Raw genomic sequence first — 24,215 nt, 5'->3', positions numbered from 1 at the left:
TTGTCATTTTTATGAAGACTATAAGACAGAATAATTACTGCTGTCTGGTTTCCAGAGTCTAAAAGAATGTTAGTATCTGTAAGCAAAATAAGTCTTCCTTCCTAAAACCAAACCCAAAGATCTCAGCTTTGCACTAAAATGAGACTCTCCTTTGAGAGGGTGGGGGTCGGGAGAGGCTGAATCAAAAAATCAAAAAAACAAGAGGCTTGTTTCCTATGGTTTCATCTTTCCCATGCATTTCTCTCTCTCTTAACCTCTCAATCATCCCCATACTTCAAGAGGAACAGTGTTCTGGTACCAACCCAGTCCTGTTCTCCCCACAAAAAGTGCCTAAAAACATAAACCAAACATAGAAACAAATCTTTCCCTTTGAGTCATACTGGAGTTTTTCAAAAGAACTTGTTTAAATGCAGAGGAAGACTAAAAAGGGAGTAAACAAAAACAAATCAAGAATCATAGATAATATAGTCCTGTCTTCTAAAGACTAAAGTTTCTGATTCTAGGTAGCTGATTCCGGAGCTGACCAACCCAGGTCAGTGTTTCTGAGGAAACAGCTTCCCTTTGGGAGGGAAAGCCTGCTCAGCCTGTCCTGGGCCCTGAGTGTTTGCTTCCTAGCCTGGGGTAATTTCCCCTTTGTGCTTCCATTCTACCTTCCCATTTTATAAGGATATAGTTTCTTAGGCATTATAATTTATTTACTTCCAGGACTGAGAAAGGCCTTTCACCGACATCTCCACCTACATTCCTGCCTGGGTTCTGAGTGATAGACCTTTCCCACAGGCAACCCACAGGACTTTGTGAACAATTCCACATCAAATGAGATCTCCTGCAAAGCAGGTTGCTTTGATCCTCAGGACTTTTAGTCTGATGTTTATTTATGTTTGAGAGCTTAATAAGTAATATCCCAAGAAGTTATAGTTTACTCTTGGAACTTTGGGTTAAGAATATTCTTTTCCAATATCTAATGAATGAATTTTTAAAAATACTAAAATGTAGAGAAATTCTTTTACCAGGAGCAACCAGACAACAAAGGGGTATAACCTAAGAAGTAAGTGGCAACCAAGGAAAGAAATAGAAGATTCTGGATCAGAATAGAATAGCACAGCATGGCAGTGCTCCAGGTGCCACCATTACCACTTCGAAGTAACTAGTGAGTCACTAAATTCCAAGAATTTTCATTAATACTCCCAGGTCTGGAGAGATGCAAAGTGAGTGAGTGTCCTGTTCTTCACCCTGTTCTGAAGATCAACAGAGAAATGGTTACAGAGGAGAAATAAGAGAAAGAGAGAAACTGAACAGTGGGTCTCACTGATGGAAACACAGGTTCCTGGGCTACAAACTGGATTTAGGGGCAGATTTACAGTCCATAAATTCCCTTATTGTGGAAGTGGGATACATCTCCAATTAGCTAGAGTGAACCTTGGCAGTGGGAAATGGCAGAAAATCTGAAGAGAGTGTAAAGCCCAGATATTCTAACAAAGTCTGTTATAGACTCACCCAAGTTCTCTCCATTTGTCAAATGCTGAGAACAACCAACTGAATAGAACATAAAATATAGTGAAAGTGTAGTTTATCTGAAAAAAATTCTCACGGACAATGATAAAGTGGTCAAGATGTCACCTATGCTATGTCAACACAAATAAAAGTTCTGAACAGAGCTATCCAAACATTAGTAAGATGAAAATAGATGATATATAACTATACAAACACTGCAGAGCCAACCAAATAAATAGTGAAATTAAGGAGTATATGATCACATGTAGACAGATAATCTACCTTAGAAGAAAACATAACTCAAGGAACAGATGAAAATCTCCCCACAAGTGCTGAGCTAGAGAACCACCAAATGACAAACTGATTCAGTGAAACATGTCTCAAATTCAAATTTCTTCAAGGAAATGAATTGAGGGCTAAATAATTTGAATATGGGGGAAAGCTTATAGGTTTTCTCTTTACTTCTGTAAGTTCCCATTTCTTTATTTCTCCCAGTGGTGAACACACCAAGAATATTTGACATGCACACTCTAAGTATACCTATTTTATTGGGCTCTGGTAGTTGCCTCCTTTCTCTGTCCTCTAGCCTAGTGGACGCTGGTTTCTGAGAGGAGGTGGAGTTTCTTGTCTTTCCCCTGGTAGGTTTCTCCGTCTCTTCCATCATCTGCATACCTGATTCCCAGTACTAAATGCCTTGTGTTATATTTACTCAGAGTGATTGCTGTTGCTCACAGACCCTCTGAAAAGGGTACTCATGGATATTATTCAGCGAAGTGAAAGTAAACTAGGGAAATGTGGGATTCAAGAAAGAGCAGTAAGAAAAGAAACCAGTAAAACTTAGAGTTAATGATAAATGATTGATTGTAAGTCAACAGCAATTTAAATACATTAGCAATCTAATAATAATTGATAACTATTTAATAATAAAAATTCCAGATGATTTCTGCCTGCGAAATGGTATGGGAAAGAAAAGGAAGAAAGTAAAAGCATATTAGGATCCTCATATAGGTAGAGAATGTAGACCCTGATTAAGCAGTGATACAAAGAGGCATATAAAATATATCTCTCAAAAATTTTAAAGTAACAGCTCACATAGAAATAGAAACAGGTGTGACTTCAGGGTGTGACTAGAGGAAATAAAGGAACAAAAAATAAATTGGTGGACTATGATATACCTTGGAAATGCTACTGAAAAAGAGAGCAAGTGTAGCAATATTAACACTAGAGAAAATAAAATCCAAATCAAAAAAAACTTGAAGTAGAAGAATAAATGATATTCCATACTGACATATAGCATAATACATGAAGATGACATATTAAGAACCTTTATTCACCTAACAACATAGTTTTGAAATAGATGCAACCAAAGCTGATAGAAATAGAAAGAGCATCGTAAAAAATTTAAAAACACTTAAGGCTCACTTTACATGCCTATATCAGTAATCAACAGATCAAATAAATAAAATATAAGAATATAGTATATAAAATAGTAATATGTAAAATCTTATTACCCATCTCCCCCATTTTTTTCTTAGCTGTTCACCAAGAAATTTCCCTTCCGCGTAGACTTTAGAATCTGTCTGATTCAGTTCTATTTTTAAATTTATTAATTTATTAATTTTTGCAATGCCAATGAAAAAGAAAGATATTGTTTTGATATCTGGTATAATATATGTTGATGCCTGGCATCTCTAGGCATTTGAAACTGTGATCCCTCATGGGAGAAGAGAAGAGGACCAAGGATGGAACTTTATGGAATAACAATATTTTAAACTTTGATAGAGGAAGTGGAACCAGTTAGGAAACTCAAAAAGAATGGCCAGAGATGTTCCAAGAGAACTCAGAGAGTATGATGCCATAGAAATTATGAAAATGTATCAGGTGGAAGGATATGAAGAGATAGAAAACGAATAGACAAAAAATCAAGCCTTTAGAGAGTAAGGAAAGAATCTGGTCCTGAGAATGTTGTGGAAATAGCTAGTACCTTTTCACGAATTGGTGTGAGAGGAGGTAAAAAACCTATTGCTTCATATAGCACAGGGTCACATAGATCATCTGGCCCTCACTGGTTCTTCAGTAAGGGCAAGAAAGACTATAAGAAAGATTGCTGGTTAGTTATACAAACGCTTAATCTAAATCTCTGAGATGGAACCAGATCAGGTCATTCACTACATGAAGTTCAGGCTAAAGAGAAGGAATGAGGCCACCAAGGGCAAACAGATTTGGAAAACAATGGAAAGTTCAAGGAAAATGAAGTTCTGAGTCATGTCAAGATGCAAACAAGAGGGGAAAAGAAAGAAGATTCTAGTGAGACTAGAATATTGGAATTTAAAATTTCATGGTTGGAAGTCATCTGGAATGATGGCAAAATCCAATTTAGATCATGGAAATAATTTGTTTAAAGTAAGACGAAGCCTCAGTTTCTCTGGATGGTGGAATTTCAGCTGATTTTTATTTACTTATTTATTATTAAAAAATTTTTTTTTATTTATAATCATTTTACAATGTTGTGTCAAATTCCAGTGTAGAGCACAATTTTTCAGTCATACATGAACATATATATATTCATTGAGACATTTTTTTCTCTGTGAGCTACCATAAAATCTTGTGTATATTTCCCTGTGCTATATACAGTGTAATCTTGTTTATCTATTCTACAATTTTGAAATCCCTTCTATCCCTTCCCACCCTTCACCGCCTTGGCAATCACAAGTTTGTATTCTATGTCTATGAGTCTATTTCTTGATTTTTATTTTTTATAGATACTGATTTCTTATATTGAATATGCATCATTTTTATAACTACATAAAGACAAAAATTCTGTTTAAATTTTGGAAAATTTAAACTCCCACTCAAGTTCCACTTTGTAAATCGTGGGAGGAGGATTCTGATTGACCTGACTTGGTCAGAGTCCTTCTTCCTGTATCAATGAGTATAATCTGGGATTAGTCCAGTTCGATTCAGGTGTGTAGCCTTAGATACCTGGCTGGGACCAGGGAGTTCGTGTAGGAGAGGGCAGTTACCAGTTGTACCATGTGTCTAGCGCTGAGGAGGGAACAGTTCTGCAAAGGAAAGGTGGGGTATACTTCCCAGGAGACGGGAGAGGTGCTAGTGGTCAAAACAGTAAGTATCTTGGACTCAAATCCAAATTCTGTTATTATTAGCAAGGGAACCTGAATGTGTTGTTTGAATTTTCTTAGGTCACTTTCTTCATCACTACAGTGGGGATATAATAACCACCTTTCAGGAATGTGAAGATTGGCTATAATTGTTTATAGATAAGCACTTTTGTTTATAAATTGCTTAATAAGGACTCTGTATAACCAAAGATTGAAAGCCAGTTTATGTTCTGCTAAACCAGGTTTCTGGCTGTGACTGCTCAGAAAGAGTGTGCATTTTTCTAATTAGTCCTTTCAAATATGTAAGTTGACGCAAAGATGTCCTGTCTTCAGCTAGCCCTAGCAGCAGCCCTGTGTCTTTAACTTTCTCTAATGAGTATAAATGATGTATATGTGATGTGGAGGGAACTTCACTCTGCAGAATTCTTCCCCCAAACTCATATCTCCAGTCTAATCATTAGGAAACCATCTGACAAACCCAAACTGAAGGATAATCTACAAAATATTTGACCAGTACCCCTCAAAACTGTCAAGGTCGTGAAAAACAGTCATTGATCAGAGGAGACACAATGACTAAATGCAATGCGATATCCTAGATCTTGTACCAGAGAAAGAACATTAGTGTAAAAACTGATGAAATCTTACTAAAATCTGGAGTTTACTTAAAAGTAACATACCAGTGTTGGTTTCTCAGTTTTGATAAAGGTACCATGGTAATCTGAGATGTTAGTGATGGGAAAGCCAGGTGAGGAGTATTGAGGAACTCCCTGTATAATCTTTGCAATTGTTCTGTAAATCTAAAATTATTCCAAAATAAAAACTTCAGCTGACAAAACAAAAAAAAAAAACCTGTGAGAAACAAGTAGAATTTGGAGAATGGTGGACAAGTCATGTGACTTTTGTTTCCCTGGTCCTGCCTCCTAAAGTAATCCTGAAGCCAGATAATTCCCAACATAATGGAAGCAGTAGAATCTTTCCCTTTTACCTCGCGTTTTCCTCCATTCAACTGTCCCTTGGGGGCTTCAAGTATACTTTTGGGTAGGAGGAAGTAATAGTGAATAGGACTTAGATTGAAAAACGATTGTTTTTCCCCAGCCAAATCAGATCTGTATCCAGTCAAACAATTTGAAATTAAATAGAAAAATCTGATGCTTCTACTAGATCTGTGAACCCTGTTCCCAAAATAATAGTAACTTTATTGTTATTGTATTACAAGACCACTAGGGTATTAATTCCAGATCCTACTTACTTTACAGAGATGATGAAGTAATAAAAAGAGCCCTCAAAATGTTTTTTCCAAACTCATATTTTTTATTCTAGAACTTTCAAATATAAATTATATTGCTTGTTTTTTCACAAAACAAGAATGATGAAAATCCTCATTTGGAGGAAGTTTTTAAAGCTTTGTGGCAAAACAAGGTAGAAAATTTATTTATTTTTTTAAATGTTTAAAGAAGTAGTTAACCCAGACTATCTTGGCAAAACCATGCTGGATAACAAAGGGGTTACTAAAAGAGGTTTTTAAAGTATGATGTTTTAAATATACAGTTACATTGCCAATTGTTTTTCCTTATTGTGTTTTGGAAGTTATTGGTCAGAATTTACTTGACTAGTCAAAGTTAGATGATGCTATTTCATATTTTTTCCAAGTAACAAGAGAGAAGAAGGAGTTAAGATTTAAATGGTACCAATGAGAAAGTATCTAGAAATATGAAAATAATGAAGGAAAACTCTAGGGGTATAGCATATGGTTACATATGCCATGAAGCAGGAGTGACTTAATGAAATGCATTTTTATATAAAACTGAGCAATAAATAGGCTTTATTTTTACACTTTTGTATGTAATTTTTTGTAGGATGTTCTGTGAAGATAAATTGTGAATCGTGCACAGAAAATAAAAATGTAAGTTAACTTTTATATGAGAAAATTACTTTGGGAATGTTATAATGTCACACAATGTATAGTTGTAGTCTAAAAAGACATGCTAAACTTTGTTTCACACAATTTTTAAATAATAGGAATGACTAATAGCAGTTATTAAATGTATTTCTGCATTTCAAAATATTCTTTGAGAATCTAGAAACAAAGGAAATAATTTAGTGCAAACATGTGCTTCCTTATAGAAACTTATACTTCAAAAACAATTTTTTTGTTTGAAAAAAATTATCCTGACTTCAGGAAGAATTTTTTGTAAGTCAAGAAGAAGATAATCCATTTGAGATGCAGTGAAAATTTCCTTGCCACTTTGTTTCCTGAAGACTAGAATGGATGACACACTATTCCTTAACCCCAGTGGTGCTAAGGTCCCCTTCTCTGATGATTAGACCTCTGACATCATTGTTCTTTGCTTCAGATTTGGGAAAAATCAGAAATGCCATAAGTAACGAGGGAAATAGTATTACTTGCTCCATGGAGAGCTTTGTGGCAACCCTCACAAAACCATTCTACTCTAACCAGTATTGGAGAACTGACAACACTAAAGACATAAAGACACAAAATCAGTCATTAGAAAGGGTGCACTCTAGTGACTGCTATCTGTTATAGTGATCTGGATGTACCACCCTATGTGCCTTATCTTTCTCCAGGCTACGCTTCCACTTTAATGAGGCCCTGGGCTCATGGACTTCTTCACCCAGTTCCCGCTGACTCCCTTCCATATTGGCAATGGCCCAGACACACTCAGTGTCACAATGTCCTGACTTCCTCAACCCTGTGCATTAAGAAGTGAATTCCATGGCCACACCCTTCCAAACATAACATTCTTATGAAAATCCAAACATAACATTCTTATGAAAGACAAGTAAAAAGCTACTCTTTTATAGTACTATCCCCAACACACAACTCATAAACACAGCATATGAAAAATATTACATTTTGTTGATATCTTCTCTCCCATTAGAAATAAAATTTCAAAGACCATTCTATCTAAGAAACTTAGCACTAACCTTCATCTGGGCTTTTAATTCTATTCAGAACCATGTACATATCATTGTTGAATTCTTGGAATGATAGTTTTCAATCATGATATCACAAAGATGAAATTTGTCATAAGTAATTTGTTTTGCTAATGACAATTAGAAGACTGAGTTTTACAATTGACTTAAAGAAAACCAGAGTAAATTCTAGGTTTTCTTTATAATCACACCTTCCCATTCATTGCATCTTGATATGGATTATTGGTTGAGGCAGAAAGGAATAAAGTTACAGCAAGCCCAGTGGGATTTTTTTAATCTCCCACAGCCTACCTTTTTTATTGCACAGTTCATAGGAAATGACCATTACTCACATGCTCGTGAAATGCATTTATAAATGCCATCCTCACACCCAACAGCGATGCCCACTTTGATATGTATGTTTCTAAAAATTGTGTGTGTGGGGAGGTGTGTATTAAGGCATGGAGTAGGGAAACGTGGACAGGGTCATGGATCCAAATCTGAATGTGCCAGTGAACATGTGAATATCATCTGTCAAGAGTCTCTCAGCTGAAAAAAAAATGTGGAGAACTGGTTTTACAGATTATTCTGCAAGGCAACTATTCCCAACACCTTACTTCCTATTAGCACGTTCATCCTTCTGGAGCTTGATTTTCCTTGAGAAGTTCAAGGCCATTTGTCAGCTTCAAGTTCCTTATTTTCCTTCTGAACCATTTCGGTGTCTTGTCTTTTACACTCTTTTCCCCTTAGGAAGTCCATTCTCAGTTCCCAGGCTAATCCCTTAGTCTTTACCTCCATGCATTCATCATACTCGAAAACACATACATGTTCACAAACTCAGAACGGTTCCCATTTCCCTGTTCCCTCTGTGACCAACTCAGTCTATTTCTCTACATTAGCTCCTTCCCTTCTGAGTTCAGACAAAATGGGAAAAACAAAACAAAACCTCCTTGTTAATTCCTTTCTAGCAGCTGAAGTCCTTATTCTTTGCTTCCTCACCACACTATCTGATTTAAGCCTTAGCGAATGGATTTAGAGGTTAAAAAAGACTCTCCACAACCAAATGCAATGACCTTTCAAATCAGTCACACATTCTGGAAACTTGCTCATTCCATGGTGATCTTGACTTTACATTTTACACTTGCCCTACTTTTTCTCTCACCTCTCTTTTTCATTTACCAACTCCTCTTCCTCATCGTTTCTCATACTCCTATGCATTTTTTTATACTGTGTTCGTACCCTGGTGCCATCTCACGTACCTTCATGGACTCTGAAAGGCTATGTACCTACAAATGAGGAAATCCAAAATTCACATCCTTAGATCTAATAGGCTGGAGGCCTTGGGGTCACAGCTACAATTGCTTGATTGACATTTCCTCCTGGAGTATTTCATCACCTCAAGCTCAAATTTTCTATAACTAAAGTTATCATTTTCCTTCCCTAAAGAAACTCATTTTATTTACTATTTTATTATTTCTGGTAGCATTCTCCCAGCTGTATAATTTTAGAAATCTTTGGTTTCATTCTTTTCCTTTTTCTCTATCTTTAGTTCATGAAGTCCTATCAATCCTTCCATTCTTTTCTTTCAACTGGAACAATCCTAGACTTCTTACTCGCCAAATCCCTCCAGTCCCTCTTGATGCCTTTTTCATTATATTACATTAGCACTTTTCAGCATGTCACCTTTAGCTCAAAATAATTCAGTTGAATCCCTCTTATTAAGATAAAACACAAACTTTGGTTAAATGCACAGAGTGGAATTGCTGGACATATGGTAGTTCTATTTTTAATTTTCTGAGGAAAATTCATTCTGTTTTCCATTGTGGCTGAACCAGTTTACATTCCCACCAACAGTGCAGGAGGTTTGCCTTTTCTCCACATGCCTCGCCAACACTTGTTATTTTTTTGTCTTTTTGACAATAGCCATTCTGATAGGTGTGAGGTGATATCTCACTGTGGTTTTGATTTACATTTCCATGATGATTTGTGATGTTGAGCATCTTTTCATGTGTCTGTTGGCTTCTGTATGTCTTCTTTGGAAAAATGCCTATTCAGGTCCTCTGTCCATTTTTAAATTGTTTTTTTTTTAAATATTGAGTTGTATGAATTCTTTATATATTGGGATATTAATCCCTTATTTGACATATTGTTTGCAAATATTTTCTCCCATTCGGTAGTTGTCCTTTTGTTTTGTTGATGGTTTCCTTTGCTGTGAGAAAGTTCTTATGTTTGATTAGGTACAGTTTGTTTACTTTTGCTTTTGTTTCTCTTGCTGGAGGAGATGAATCCAAAAAAGTATTGCAAAAACCAAAGTCAAAGAATGTATTGCCTATGTTTACTTCTTGGAGTTTTATGGTTTCAAGTCTTACCTTTAGGTCTTAAATCCATTTTGAATTTTTTTGTTTTATACAGTGTGAGAAATGTTCTAATTTCATTATTTTATATGTAGCTGTCCAGTCTTTCCAACAGCATTTTTTTTAATAACAGCTTTATTGACATATAATTTACATGCATACAGTTCACCCATTTAAAGTGTACAATTCTATGGGTTTTAATATATTCATGTTAGTACACCTATCACCATAGTCAGTGTTCAGACACTTTCATCATCCCCCAAAGAAACTCCATACCTACCAGCAGCCACTTCCCATTTCTGTCCAGACACCCCCAGGTCCTGGCAACCACTAATCCACTTTCTGTCTTATAGATTTGCCTATCCTGAACAGTTCATACAAGTAGGAGCATACAACATATGGCCTTTTGTGACTGGCTTCTTTTACTTAGCATAAGATTTTCAAGGTTCATCCATGTTGTAGCATGTACCAAAATTTCATTCCTCTTAATAGCTCAGTAATACTCTATTGTATGGATATTCCACATTATTCACTACCAACACTTATTTAAGAGACTGTCTTTTCTCCACTGTATATTCTTCCCCTTTGTGTCATAGACTAATTGATCCTAGGTGCATGGGTTTATTTCTTGGCTCTCTATTCTGTTCCATTAGTCTCTATGCCTGCTTTTGTGCTGGTATCACACTGCTTTGATTACACTAATTTAAAAAAGATATATGCATCCCAATGTTCATAGCACCATTATTTACAATGACCAAGATACGGAAGCAACATTAGTGCCCATCAACAGATGATGGATAAAGAAGATGTGGGGTGTGTGTGTGTGTGTGTGTGTGTGATGGAATATTACTCAGCCATAACAAAGAATGAAGTTGGGCTTTTTTTGCCTTTTGCAACAACATGGATGGACCCGGGCAATGATTTTATTGGACCTGCTTAGTGATATAAGTCAGACAGACAGATACAGTATGTTTTCACTTATCTGTAGAATCTAAAAAAATAAAACAAACAAATATAACACAACAGAAACAGACTCCCAGAGAACATAATAGTGGTTACCAGAGGGGGGAGAGATGGGAGAAGAGCAAAGCAGGTGATTGGGATTAAGAGGTACAACTACTAGGTTTACAATAAATAAATTACAAGGCACTCTCTTAAGGGTCTGAGGTTGTTATGGCTTTGTATTTATGTGGGTCACTTCCTTAGCTACAAGAAAAAAATTCATGTAATTTGTCTTCAATTATGCGTTACCAATTTAGGGATGCTGAATATATTGTACTGTTCCTCTGAGTAATGCGAAGTTCTGCTCTTTGAAGATTTTTTAGACTTAGTTAAGGAATTAGTCAAATTTTTTTTGTGGCAAGTGACAGAACCCAACTCAAACTAATTTAATAAAAAAGAGAATTTATTGACTCACAAAATTGATAAGTCCAGGGTGGCCCTAATTTCATGCATAGCTGAACTTTAAAGCATTTATTTCCACCTCCTCTCTCTTTTCACCTCCCAGCTCTGTCTCCATCGGTGTGTTTCCTCATTTTCTTCTGTGGCAAATTAGTGTTCTCCATATATCTGGGGAAGAGGCTGCCTCCCAGCAGATTTCTCCCAATGTCTGCATTCAATTCCACAGAAGATTCTGGTTGACTCTATTTGAGTCTTATGTACAGTCCAGCCCTAGTTACTGGGCCAGAGGGATGGGCTACTCTTAGTGTCACTGCCTGGGTCAGATGATTCCAGGAGGAGGAAAGTGGTGGGGCACAGCTGACTGACAGCTGCAGAATCCATAAAGCTGGGGAATAGGTCCGCAAAGGAAAGAAAGTGTGGTTACCAGAGAAAGGAGGATGGTGACACAAGCTGGGCAGACAGAGAGTAAAAAGATAAACTCCCTTAGGCTGCTGTATTTTCACCCTTTGACCATTCAGGAAGTGCACATTCTATTTTCCGCATTCCTACATTTTAAAAAATGCTCCTGGCAGAATAAGACAACTAACCCTCAAGTAAAATGGTATTTACCCAAGGTCACTGTCAAATATGGCCCTCCCTTCAAGGCCAGAAGTCTCTGGGCTGTAATCCTTGAATCTAGGCCTTGACTTGGCAGCTCAGTCTTTAAGCAACAGTCCAAGAGGACAGGACCCATTAAGCCTAAATGGCTTCAATCTTAAACTTGTTTTCATCTGACCTTTGGTCTCAATTAACATGAAACAAAAGCTGAGCTATAATATATCTCTTGCTCTCAGACAGTGTCTAAGGGGTGATTTTTTACATTGGAATGTATATCCTGATGGCTTCAGGATATATAGTAAGTAGTGATTGGGAGGGGTCTGGAATCAATCTTATAAGATTGCTTACCAGCATAGAACCAAATTGATTAGGTTAGAACCTAAGCTCCCCTATTCGCTAGATGTGTGACCTTATGTGAGTCAGTTGACTGCTCTGTGCCTTATTGTCCTCCTCTCTAAAGTGGACATAACAGTACCCAACTTGTAGGGCTGCCATGAGGATCAAGTGAGTTTATATATATATATATATATGGTTTAGAATGGTGCCTGCCCTGTGGAAGTGACAGCCATTTTCACCACTCTGTCCTCATTTTTTTTTTTTTTTTTTTTTTTACTCTTCCAGTTTCTAGTCTTGTCTCCCACAATGCTTGCCACCTTTCTACCTTGCTTTTGCTTACTTCAGCAAGGGTCTTCAAATTCAGTTTTCCTATTTCCACATGTTCTTCTGACTATCAGTGAACAGAAGTAGGGAGGGGGTAAAGCAAGGCAGGTTGACAGCAGCACCAGGCCCACGTGTAACAGAAGAGGAATCCCCAGAGGAAAGTGTGAGTGCTGCAGACAAGGGGGACAGGAAAGTGTTAGAAAAAGAGAGGGGATTGAAAAACAAACAAATAAAAACCTATCTACTGAAGTCCGTATGACTGCTTTGTGAAATAATGTCTTAGGTTTTTAGTTCTCTAACCACAGAGCCTGAGAAAGGGATTCAGGTACATTTGATTTCTTGAGTGACCACTGTTCAGCAAAATTCTATGAAAGTGTAAGGGATTTAGGGAAACTAAGGGACAGGAACCAAGCAAAGATGTGATCTCAGCTAAACACTACATTTGGCCTGAACTGTGGACAGCCCTGGGCAAAAAGTTCCATAGCAGAATTATGCCTGCCTTGAGGCAAGGATGCCTATTGCTTGGAACCCCATATACTGGCCAATTACTGACAGAGGTGGAAGTAACCTCACAGGCAAGGTGGTTAAGAATGTCAAGAAAAATGGCAGCTTGAGCCATTGGCAGTCAACACTCATTACAGCTCGGTTTGTGTGCACGGGCCTGGTAAAGGGGTCTGGGCAGACCACCAACAGCATCTACTACAAATAATAATAAAATAATGATGATGGTGATGATGGCAGTTTTATACTGAACAGTTATTGAACTAGTACTAGAAGCTTACTGGGATTGTGATTATTATAACTTGGTCAGTGCTTTTATTTTTTTCTTTCAAATACAGTGTTTTTGGTGCAGTGAAGAAAGGGCTTGCAAAAAGTTTTGTTTTCCATATTTCAACTGTCGATTCATTTCTATATTTTGGTTAAACTGTCGTGGTGAGTTGTCCTTATTTGAATTTGTATGTACTTTTTTCAATTGACTTTTAAATGCTAGTAATTTGCTACATTTGAAGGATGATAAATTATTATATTTGCTTTATGAAAATATAACAAGTCTATTCAGTACTGATACTGGTTGTTTCCAGCCAGTGTTGGTTCAAACTAGGTCAACATTCATTCTGATTGGTGGGTGCCTTATCATACCAGTTGTTAGGTACTTTAAATTTCATCTCTAAAGTACTCTGATGTATGATAACCATAACCCATGGAAGGGAGGTTTGTGTTCTTCAGTTGTTTTAGGAACTCCAGGAGTTTCTAATTAGCTAGTCCTGAGGTGAGGCCATATTGATCCCAGTAGCATTACTGTAACTTATATTTCTTCAGCTAATGTGTTCAATACTGAGAATTGCCAGCAATAACTCCCTAGGCCTGAACTCATCTCAATCATCAAATAATCTTTAAATTATATCTGTAATGTAGTATTTTTATTTTTTTTAATTGAAGTGAAAAAATATGAATTTTGCTCTCAAGTCCATGTTTTCTCCAGGTACTATCAGATAAATTTAAATCATAATTATTTGTAGCAAAGAACTTACATAAGCAAGTGACACTTCATGTATTTAAGTCTGAATGGGCAACCCTAGTCTCCTACTCCATGTTGTGCCTGTCGGGTTTCATTTTATAGGTCCACCAGGCTGATAAGTTAAATAGTCCTGAGAGGGGATAAAGTTTACAAGTGCTAGTTATAAATCTGCTTTCCTAGCAAGCATTGGTTATCTCTTTGATAAGGAACTCCTGAAACTCAAACAACATACCATCCCCTGCTGCTAACTGTATCCTCACAGAAATAGCAACCTGAGGAGTCTATTTTTTTCTGTTGAGATATTGCCTGGAATGAGGTTAGAGATAAAATAAAGGAAAAAATAAGCCAATGGCCTAATTGTTCACCAATTTGGAGATAAAGGACATTAAATATTACCTCTTTTTAGCAATCTAGACTATTTTCAAATCTTAGTGATTATTGTGTTAATGGTAGTTTTATTGGAATATATGATGTTTGTTACTGTATCATTTTAATAGTGACCTGTGAATTTGTATTTAAGAATCACACTGCATGCTATGAGAAATGATGAAAATATAAGAACTAATTAACTTTCATTAACTTAAAGTATATTTCTTTTTGTACATTTCAGTTGACATGTTTGGAATGCTGATGCTTCTACTCCTTGCAATAGTAATTATAGCATTCATTTGGCATAGCTGCATCTATCACCATTACCTTCAGACGTATGTTCATTTTACCCTTAGTAAGAATGCACTTTGAGATATCATTGAAGAGAATGCTAAGCTAGTAATCAGGACATGTTTTGCCTTTTTTATGTAATAAAAATAATGTATGCATCCATATGATATGGAAAAAATTTCAAAAAGTACAGGAAATTGTAAAATGAAAAGTTTAATTTTCCCACTCCACATTCCACCTCTGAAACCTCCTCTCCAAAAGTAATCTCTTTAGTATGATTCTGTTTGTAGTTCTTTCTACTTCTGGTTACCTCCATGTGTTTGAACAATATGGTTATATCTCCTTTTCATGATTTATTAACTTTAAATATTATCTATTGACTCCCCATTATGAAAGCTGAAATTTTTATCTTGCTCTATCCATATCTTTTTGTTATTTTGCTGCTAGGGGATATCATTATTTTGCTATTTTTGAATTGTAACTACTGTCGTTCATTATTAGCTCTTAAGATGCCTATTATTTCTGCTGTTGGTTATCTTTCTGAGTTTGAGTAACCTATTTAAAACCTCTGTTTCTCTATCCATCAATACTTCTCTCAGTATTTAATATAAGAAAATTTGGAACCCTATGCTTCTATCTATCCTCTCCTCCCTCTTTCTCCTAAATTCTGTAGGTTTTCTCACTCATTTGACCTTGTCAAGTGTATAATATTTAGATTCTGTTCTGTGGCTATATTTATATCTTGAAATGCTTACTCTATAGTTTGAATCTAAAATGTTTTAACTAATAAAAATAATAAAACATATTGTGATTGTATAAATACTGTTTAGAAAAGAACTGAAGTGGAAACAGGAAATGCAATTCTATGTGACTAACGTATTACTTGAAAAGGAATTACCTAGTATTAAGATCAAATAAAGTCTCTCTCCTTACTCTCCATTTCTCAAAATCATGATATATTTCAGCTTGTTTCATGTTTACATTGTTGACTTTCCTATACAGCTTTTGCATTTCTTAGAGTTTTTAGTTTCTTTCATTATTTCTTGTCAAGAAGGACATAGGACACACGTGTCTCTATTTCCATCACTACGATTGTTCATCTAATATTTGGTAAAATATATTCATTTTCTTCTTATATGCTTTTAAAATTCCTCTGACTTCCTGTTATAATTTACAAAAACTAGTTTCATATCATTGCTCTACTGAGTTAGAAATTTTTGGATCCCAAACCTTCCCTTTTTTAATGATTCAGTTTTTTTCCCTTTTGCTGGAGTATATTCTCAAGTAACTTTTTCAAAAGCAGTTCATAGAAGGTATGGAAAGTACTTACTTTTTTAAAACTTTTTTTTATTGAGTAATAGTCATTTTACAATGTTGTGTCAAATTCCAGCGTAGGGCACAATTTTTCAGTTATACGTGAAAATACATATATTCATTGTCACTTTTTTTTTTTTTTTGCTGTGAGCTACCACAAGATCTTGTATATATTTCCCTGTGCTACACAGTATAATCTTGTTTATCTATTCAATATTTTAAAATCTTAGTCTGTCCCTTCCCACCCTGCACCCCCTTGGCAACCACAAGTTTGTATTCTATGTCTATGAGTCTGTTTCTGTTTTGTATTTATGTTTTGTTTTGTTTTTTTTAGATTTCACATATGAGTGATCTCATATGGTATTTTTCTTTCTCTTTCTGGCTTACTTCACTTAGAATGTCATTCTCCAGGAACATCCATGTTGCTGCGAATGGCATTATGTTGTCGGTTTTTGTGGCTAAATAGTATTCTGTTGTATAAATATACCACCTCTTCTTTATCCAGTCATCTGCTGATGGACATCCAGGCTATTGTAAATATTGCTGCTATGTCTTGGCTATTGTAAATAGTGCTGCTATGAACATTGGGGTGCAGGTGTCATTTTGAAGTAGGGCTCCTTCTGGATATATGCCCAGGAGCAGGATTCCTGGGTCATATGGTAAGTCTATTCCTAGTCTTTTGAGGAATCTCCATACTGTTTTCCACAGTGGCTTTCCTTGCCTCCCTCTCCCACTCTTAATGATTTAGATGTCTTCTTTTACAATTTTGTGTTTATTCTTTTTTGTAATTCATGGTAGTTATCACCTTTCCAGTTATGAGTTTCTCATTTTTGTAGCATCTTACTTCTTTTCTATTTAGAGTAGACTTGCCAATATTTCTTTTAGCATGGGTTTAGTGTTGCTAAACTCTTAGTTTTTGCTTGTCTGTGAAGTTCTTTATCTCTCCTTCTATTCTAAAGAATAGCCTTGCTGGATAGAGTATCCTAGGCTACATCTTTTTTTCATTCAGGACTTTGAATATATCATGCCACTCCCTTCTGGCCTGTAGTGTTTGTGTAGAGAAATCAGCTGAGAGCCTTATGGGGGTTCCCTTTTAACTCACTCTTCATTTTTCTTTTGCTGCCTTTAGGATCCTTTCTTTATCCTTGACTCTGGCCATCTTGATTGTGATATGTCTTGGTGTGGGTCTGTCTGGGTTCTTCCTGTTTGGGACCCTCTGAGCCTCCTGTACTTGGATATCTGATTCCTTCTTCAGGTTTGGGAATTTTTCAGTCATGATTTCTTCAAATACCTTTTCAATCCCTTTGTTCTTTCTTCCCCTTATGGAACCCCTATTATGCATAGATTGGCACACTTTATATTATCCAATAGGTCCCTTATGTTGTTTTCATTGTTTTTTATTTGTTTTTCTCTCAGCTGTTCTGATTGGGTGCTTTCTGTTGTCCTGTCTTCTAGGTCACTTATTCGTTCCTCTGCATTATCTAGTCTGCTTTGCACAGCCTTTAGGTCACCTCTCATCTCAGCAAGTGAGTTTACTAATTCTACTTGGTTCTTCTTTATAGCTTTTATTTCACTTTTGACATATTTTATATCTCTAAACATTTTTTTAATTCCTTCAGTACTTTGATCACTCCTTTTCTGAAATCTTGATCTAGTAGGCCATCAAAGTCTATTTCCTTGATTGTGCTTTCAGGGGATTTCTCTTGATCTTTTAATTGGGAGTGGTTCCTCTGCTTCTTCCTATTGCTCTTATCTCTCTGGCACTGTGGCTGGTGGGCAGGTGGGTCACTCCCCCTCCCGATGTCACAGTCAGGTGCTGTGCTCCGACGGGACAGGTGGGCCAGTAGCGCCCCCTCCCAGCACCATGGTCAGGTGCTGCATTCCTTCCAGGGAACTGGTTGCTCCACTGCTCTGTGCAGCTGCCTGCTCCTCCTTGGGTTGGCGCTTCATACGCAGGCTCTGGGAAGACCGCGAAACAGCCCTGCCCCTGCTCTGTGCCAAATCTCAGCTCCTTGTTTGTCTTGGTGGCATGAGTTCTCTGAGGTGCTAGGGCAGAAAGATCCTATCTGCCTCAGGCTGTAAACAAGTCTCAGTCCTGCCTAGGAGGTTGCAGAGCCCCTGGGTGTGGATTCAGGTCTCCGCCCTGCCCCCGCCTGGGTGCTGCGTACAGAAGGAGATGGTGGCTGTGGCTGCGCCCTGCCTCTCTTCTCACGAGAAGCACCGGTAATTGTGCCGTGGGTCTGAGGAGACAAAGGCTACGGTGCCCTTTCCCCCAGGGCACACCAGCTTTGTTGCTTTGCTTTTTTCTCAATTTATGGGAGACTGAGGTTGTTCTGCTCTGTATCCCCTCCCAGCCACGGTGCGCAGCACCCTGCAGTCCCCCAGGGCTGCCTCAGTGCAGCCACCCCAGTCCTCCGCCTGGCTCGGGCAGCCTGTCCTGGTCCCAGCTGCCGGCTCGCGTCTCGGGCTGGGTGTTGCGGGGACCCTTTGTGCCCGTTTAACTTAGTTCTGTCAGTCAAGGGGTGCTCGGGGCAGATCTGAGACTCGGAGGCTCCCCCTCCGTCCCGTTGTCCTCTCCGTTGGAGTGGGGAGACCCAGCGAACAAGCGCTATTCCTCCTTTGCCTCTCCCTCCCCGCGGGACTGGTCCCACACTGTTTTGCTTTTTCTTCTTTCTTTTTTACTTTTCTCCTACCAGATTTTTGGCGTCTTTGTCTTTCAAAGAGGGCGATGTTCTGTCGGAGTTCGGCAGGTGCTCTGGTTGGCTGAGTGGGTCCGTAGATGTGAGTTTCGGTGTATTTGTGGGAGAGGGTGAGCTATGAGCGTCCTTCTACTCAACCATCTTGCTGCTCCTCTGGAAAGTATTTTCATAGTCCATACATGTTGAGAAGTTTATTTGTCTCCATTCTCCTTCAGGCTAACACAGTATTATTTTCTTTCTTCAGATTGTATGCCTTTTTCAAGAAGGACACACCGACAAGATAGAAATACCCATAGATAAGGTAGATGCACAGTAATAGGCCCATCTGTAAGTAAAATGTGCCTATGTGAAAAAGTACAGGTTGGCCAAATGTTCTGTTTGCTTAGTTAAGACCGCTACTTTATCTAGGACTTTGTATTTACCTGGCTTTGAGACTTTATGCCCTTTCCTTATTACCATATAAAGATAAAGGAAAGGGTAATATGGAAGTTAATTCCTTATCCTTTACGTCTAGAACAAAAATATACCCAGAAGGAAGAATCAATAAGGGTACGTTGAATTTGTAGCAAGAGGCTGTGGCAAACATTGCTTTTTCTTTTTTTTTATAATTTTTTCCCGGGATCCTGGTCTCTTAGAAGTGTCATCAATTTTTTTGCATAGTGCTTATGAGTAATGTAGCAAATCATACCCCCAAGGGAATAGGAGCCTGAGCAAATATCCATTATAGAAGCTTCTGCAGTTTAAAAGGAAAACCCTGAAGCCTCTCTGCAAATAGGCTACAACACTTGTCTTCAGTCCTGGTCTAGCTCTGCCATTCATCTTCCATCTCTTCTTTTTCGATTTCTTCTAGAGATGTCCTAGATCTTGTTAATTCCATGGGCACTGCATTCTGTTAGAGGAATTTGTCTTATTCCAAATGGTGGAGAGCATAAATGTTTAACTGTTCATACATTCAGTACTTCCTTGACTCTCATCTATTTCAGTAAATATTTACTGAGTATTGATTATGCCTTAAGTGGTGTGGTTGTCACTAAGGATATAATCATAACAAGAAAGATAAATCCTTGCCTTCATGGAGCTTACATCCCACTAAGGGGACATAGAGAGTAAAATAGGCAATTGGTAATTCTATTGCTAACTTACTGATATTTTAAATGATATTTCATTTATTTTAACTGTGTTGTTCTTTATCAAACACTTTAATTCTCCTGGTAGATAAATAAAAGGAGAATTTAATGTAATAAAGCAATGGTGATTTAAAAATTGCATAAATGTAATCTATCTAATGAAATAAAATAATTCAAATAGCTTTAACTATTCTGAAAATAAACCTCACTAATTCTAAATTTACCATCATTTTGAACAGGACTCAAGTCCGTATTGCTGGAAGACGCACAATTTACATTCCTCGTGGGAGTGGTCCTGGCAAGTGTTTTAATTTATTTGATGAAATGTTTCAGACTCTTTCAGTAACTCACAGCTGGAAGTCTTCCCCTTATATGTATTTGAGGCATCAAATTAAAGTATGAGTAGGAAACATTGTTCTCATTTCTAAGACCCATTCTTATAATATCCGTAGCTAGTCTAGGGTGGGTAAAAACCAGTATATTGATAGAGAAGAGTTTAAAATTTCCAACCTAAATTGGATATTAAAAACTTTCCCAATTCCCCCAACTCCCACTCCACAAAAGCAACTCAACAACAGATTAACTTTGCCTTAAGAAATCCTTGAAGATTTTCCCCAAATCAATTCATTTCATCTTAACTAGTTGGCTGACCCGCTATCCATTATTTTCAGCTTGAGTCTTTAAACCTTCCCTTACTTACAGGGCTCCCTCTTACCCAGGACTCAAATCTTAACTTCCTCCAGTTCATCACATGCAGCACCTGAGCAGGTCCTTCCACTCCTCTGCCCAGGCCTAGAACCTGGGACCCCAACTGAAGTCAGAAACGTGGCCCCTTTGTTCACCTTGGTTACTGGACCATAAAAAATGGACTGAGGAAAGAGTACTGCAAGGTCCTTTATAATTTCCATTAAAAATAACTTTGGGGGACATCCAGGTTACTATGCTTCTCTGGGCCTCCGGGACATGATACTGAATCTGAATGAGAAGCAGGGTGAACCTTACAGGGGCAAGGATGTACTGTCAAGCATGTACGCATGCCATCGCCAACTCCTCGATCTTGTTATGTAGAAATTGTTTTGGTGGTAACACGATCATGAACTATTTCAAAAAGCTATTTGAGAGGAGGAGCTGAAGTGCAGGGTAATTGCTACTTCTTGGGGTTGAAATCAAAACAGAGGACTGCAGAGAATGATGTGGCATTTCAACTTGTCTCCTTCCATCTTAAATTCTACAACAAACTGGGCCAGGAGAAATGCTTTGAAAAGAACACAGAGTTGAATGTTTATTCCTTTTGGGTAGAAATAGTTATCTATTCACAGTTTGAGTTACACTAGATTCATTGTAAGAAAAAATGTAATCAAATTCACAAAGCAGTATTATTTTCACCCAGGAGAAAAATCTCAAGCCCAGGGGATTGCCTATATCAAAAGGTTGAATAAAGGAAACAAGATTCTTCAAGAGGAATTGAGAAGATGGAAAAGTGGGAGACAGTGGTGTCATAGAAATCAAGAGAGGAGGGTCTGAATATGGAGGGAGAGAGTCATGAGTGTCCTTTGGACTTACAAACTGGAAGTTTACTGGTACCCTTTTTGCATGTGGTAGTCTTATCAGTGTTTATTCAAGACAATAGACAAGTGTGTTTAGACTTCTAACTTGTGGAGGAGGAAAATACATAACCTGGAAAACGTTATATATTATGCACTATTTGACCAAGATGCCCCTCACCCACAGAGTTATTTTCCAGGAGTGGTGGTAATATCACCTCTGTTGGTCCTTGGTCCAAACTTGCCTAGAAAATGAATTCAGAAGATGATTTGCTGGGATTAGGGATTCACTGAGCAGCCAGCCACAGGTTTTCTGTCACCAGAGACAACTAATTTTGTGGTCACTATCAAATATTTGGACTTTTCCTCTTTGTTAAACTCATACCCAAGGTGGTAATACCTTAAGTCACTTAAGCCTTAATTATTAAAATAGCAGTAATAGTAAAATCTCAGAATGGAAATCATATGATTCTTTATAAATATTTTGTGTTTAGCATTTTTTAAATTAGGTAAGTCATCACTGACTTTTCTTAGAAAGACTTTGACAAGGTAAATTAATTCTTTCTTTGCACAGAGTATGATGAATAGATAACTGAAAAGATAGATCATCCAGAGAGAGAAGAAGGAAGTTTTCAATGGTAAGCTTTCAAATTTTATTGCATGACTTCCCCCACCTCTTATTAAGCAACTTTCCAGAATGCAATCAGAATTAAGAAGGTAAGCAGAAATCAAATCTGTATAATGTGAACTGATTTTCAATGCCTAAAACATGTAATGGAAGGGAGCAGAAAATGGAGCAATAACAGCTCCTTAATCAGGCTGCCTTAGTTGAAATCTAGGCTTCATTTAGTAAGTACATACTATTGGACAACTAACTTAATCTGTCTGTGCCTTACTTTACTCACTTGTTAATATTCTCTAGTAATAGTGACTAAATCAATGAGTAGCTCTGAGGACAAAATGAGATTTTACAGGAAAAATTTTTAGAATTCCCCTGACACTCGGGAAGTTCTCAGTAAATGTTAATTGTTACTGCTGGAGTCACAGAATCCCAGCCCTTGGAAGCATATAACAGTCACCCTGCCCACCCCTCATCCATTGCTGGGACCCTCTTACCAAAATCTCTGGCATGTTGGATGGTGATCAGCTAGGGACTGTCACTTGAATTAAAACAGTTACTAATTTGGCTGTGTGTGTGTGTGCGCGCACACACAGGTGCTTGACTTTCAACAGGATGAACACACAGGCATACTTTTATTGCCATCTCCTACATCCACCTAAACAGAAAGGAAGTCTCTGACTAGAGACAAGCTCCGTCATTCTATAGCTCCTGAAGTAGTTGGTCCAGGTTAATAAGGAGGGAGGGAAAGGAGAATGCAGGTAACTTTCAGAAGCCTGCAGGCCTCCTACAGGCCAGAATGATCTCCAGGAGAGAGATTAGAATTTAAAAGATCAGTGACACTGCAAAGGCCATCTATCATTCAAACTGGGAATGTTTTGAGAGTAAAAAGGAACGCTATGAATAATTATACTGGGAGAACAGATATAAAACAGGACTATCTTGGGCAAAAGAAAGTGTGTAGTCATGCTGGTTAACACGCACTGTTGTAATGGACATGCGTACATTTATTTGCTGTTGGAGGGACTGAGAATACAAACTTTTTAGAAGGCAATCTGATTGTATCTATTAAAACATTTTTGGGTACTCTTCGACCTGATAACTCTGCTGTTGGTTATTAGAAATTTTCCCCTTTATGAGTCACCAAAATTTTGTGTATTAGTTGAACCATATGAAATTTCTAGATTTGTCATTCTGTGACATACTACAAGGACAGTTTCTTATAGTTCAGATTAATAAAATGATAGAGTTGATCTAGGTGTTGTGGGGCCTGAAGCTTATGGAATTTGGGGACCCTCTTTAAAAATCTTCCTTTTGTTAATTTTACAAAAATATTTTACTCTGATAAGACATTCCCAGGACCTCAAAACGCCTAGGGCAAATGAAGGCTTCTAAACTTAAGCTATACTACACACACACGTATTCTATTAAATATTTAAAAAATAGGACATACACTTTCTTGTCTAGACTTAAATAAGAATGGAAGTGCCATGTACTACATTTGGGGGTATATATTAGTGCAAGAATTCTAAAAGTCAGTTTGCTAATATGAATCAAGAGCCTTATCCTTTTTCTACTCTTTATCCCAATAATGTTACTCTTGGGAATTTATCCCATGAATGTAATCTGAAATAGTTTCATTTTTTTAACATTTAGCTCTGTGATCCATTTGGAATTAAGCATGGTATGTGGTGTGAGATTCAGCTCCAATTTTATCTTTTTCCAAAAGGCTATCCAGTTGTCCCAACACAATTTGTTTTAGAAGTCAATCTTTATGCCAGTGATACAAGATGGAATCTTTTTCATAGATTACATTTCCATACACATTTGAGTATATTTTTGTATATTCTATTCACTGCCATTGGTTTATCTCGCTAATCATTCCCCAATGCTGTAATTAATTATGGAAGATATATACATTATTTTGATATCTGGAAATGATATTAAACTTCTCCCTACCTTGCTTTGCTCTTTTTGTTTCCATTCTTTCTGAATTTCAAGTTTAAGCATAATAAAGACCGGTTGTTTATTCTAACTTGTGCCAATGCTGGAAATTTCAGAAAATTAAACATTTGGTCTCTGGAAGAGATAATCATTCTACAACTTCAGAGATTCTGTGTGCAAAGTAATTAACGAATTTACAGTGATCTCTTGATGTGGTTCATCTTGGTTTC

The 24,215-nt window shown here is 37.3% G+C and overlaps 1 protein-coding gene across 2 annotated transcripts in view; it reads left to right on the top strand.

Annotated features, from left to right (window-relative positions):
* CDK14 (cyclin dependent kinase 14) overlaps positions 1–24,215 on the top strand; it is a 610,838-nt gene that overhangs the window by 32,722 nt on the left and 553,901 nt on the right. For both annotated transcript variants that reach the window (XM_045519926.2, XM_045519925.2), the window contains exons 4-6: positions 6,470–6,516; positions 20,118–20,176; positions 21,997–22,060. The gene's annotated coding sequence lies outside the window, so the exon portion shown is untranslated. The remainder of the gene's footprint in view (positions 1–6,469; positions 6,517–20,117; positions 20,177–21,996; positions 22,061–24,215) is intronic.

The sequence above is a fragment of the Camelus bactrianus genome, chromosome 7 (genome assembly GCF_048773025.1).
Source record: "Camelus bactrianus isolate YW-2024 breed Bactrian camel chromosome 7, ASM4877302v1, whole genome shotgun sequence".
NCBI classification, from domain to species: Eukaryota; Metazoa; Chordata; class Mammalia; order Artiodactyla; family Camelidae; genus Camelus; species Camelus bactrianus.
This window is presented reverse-complemented; position numbering and strand designations above follow the sequence as displayed.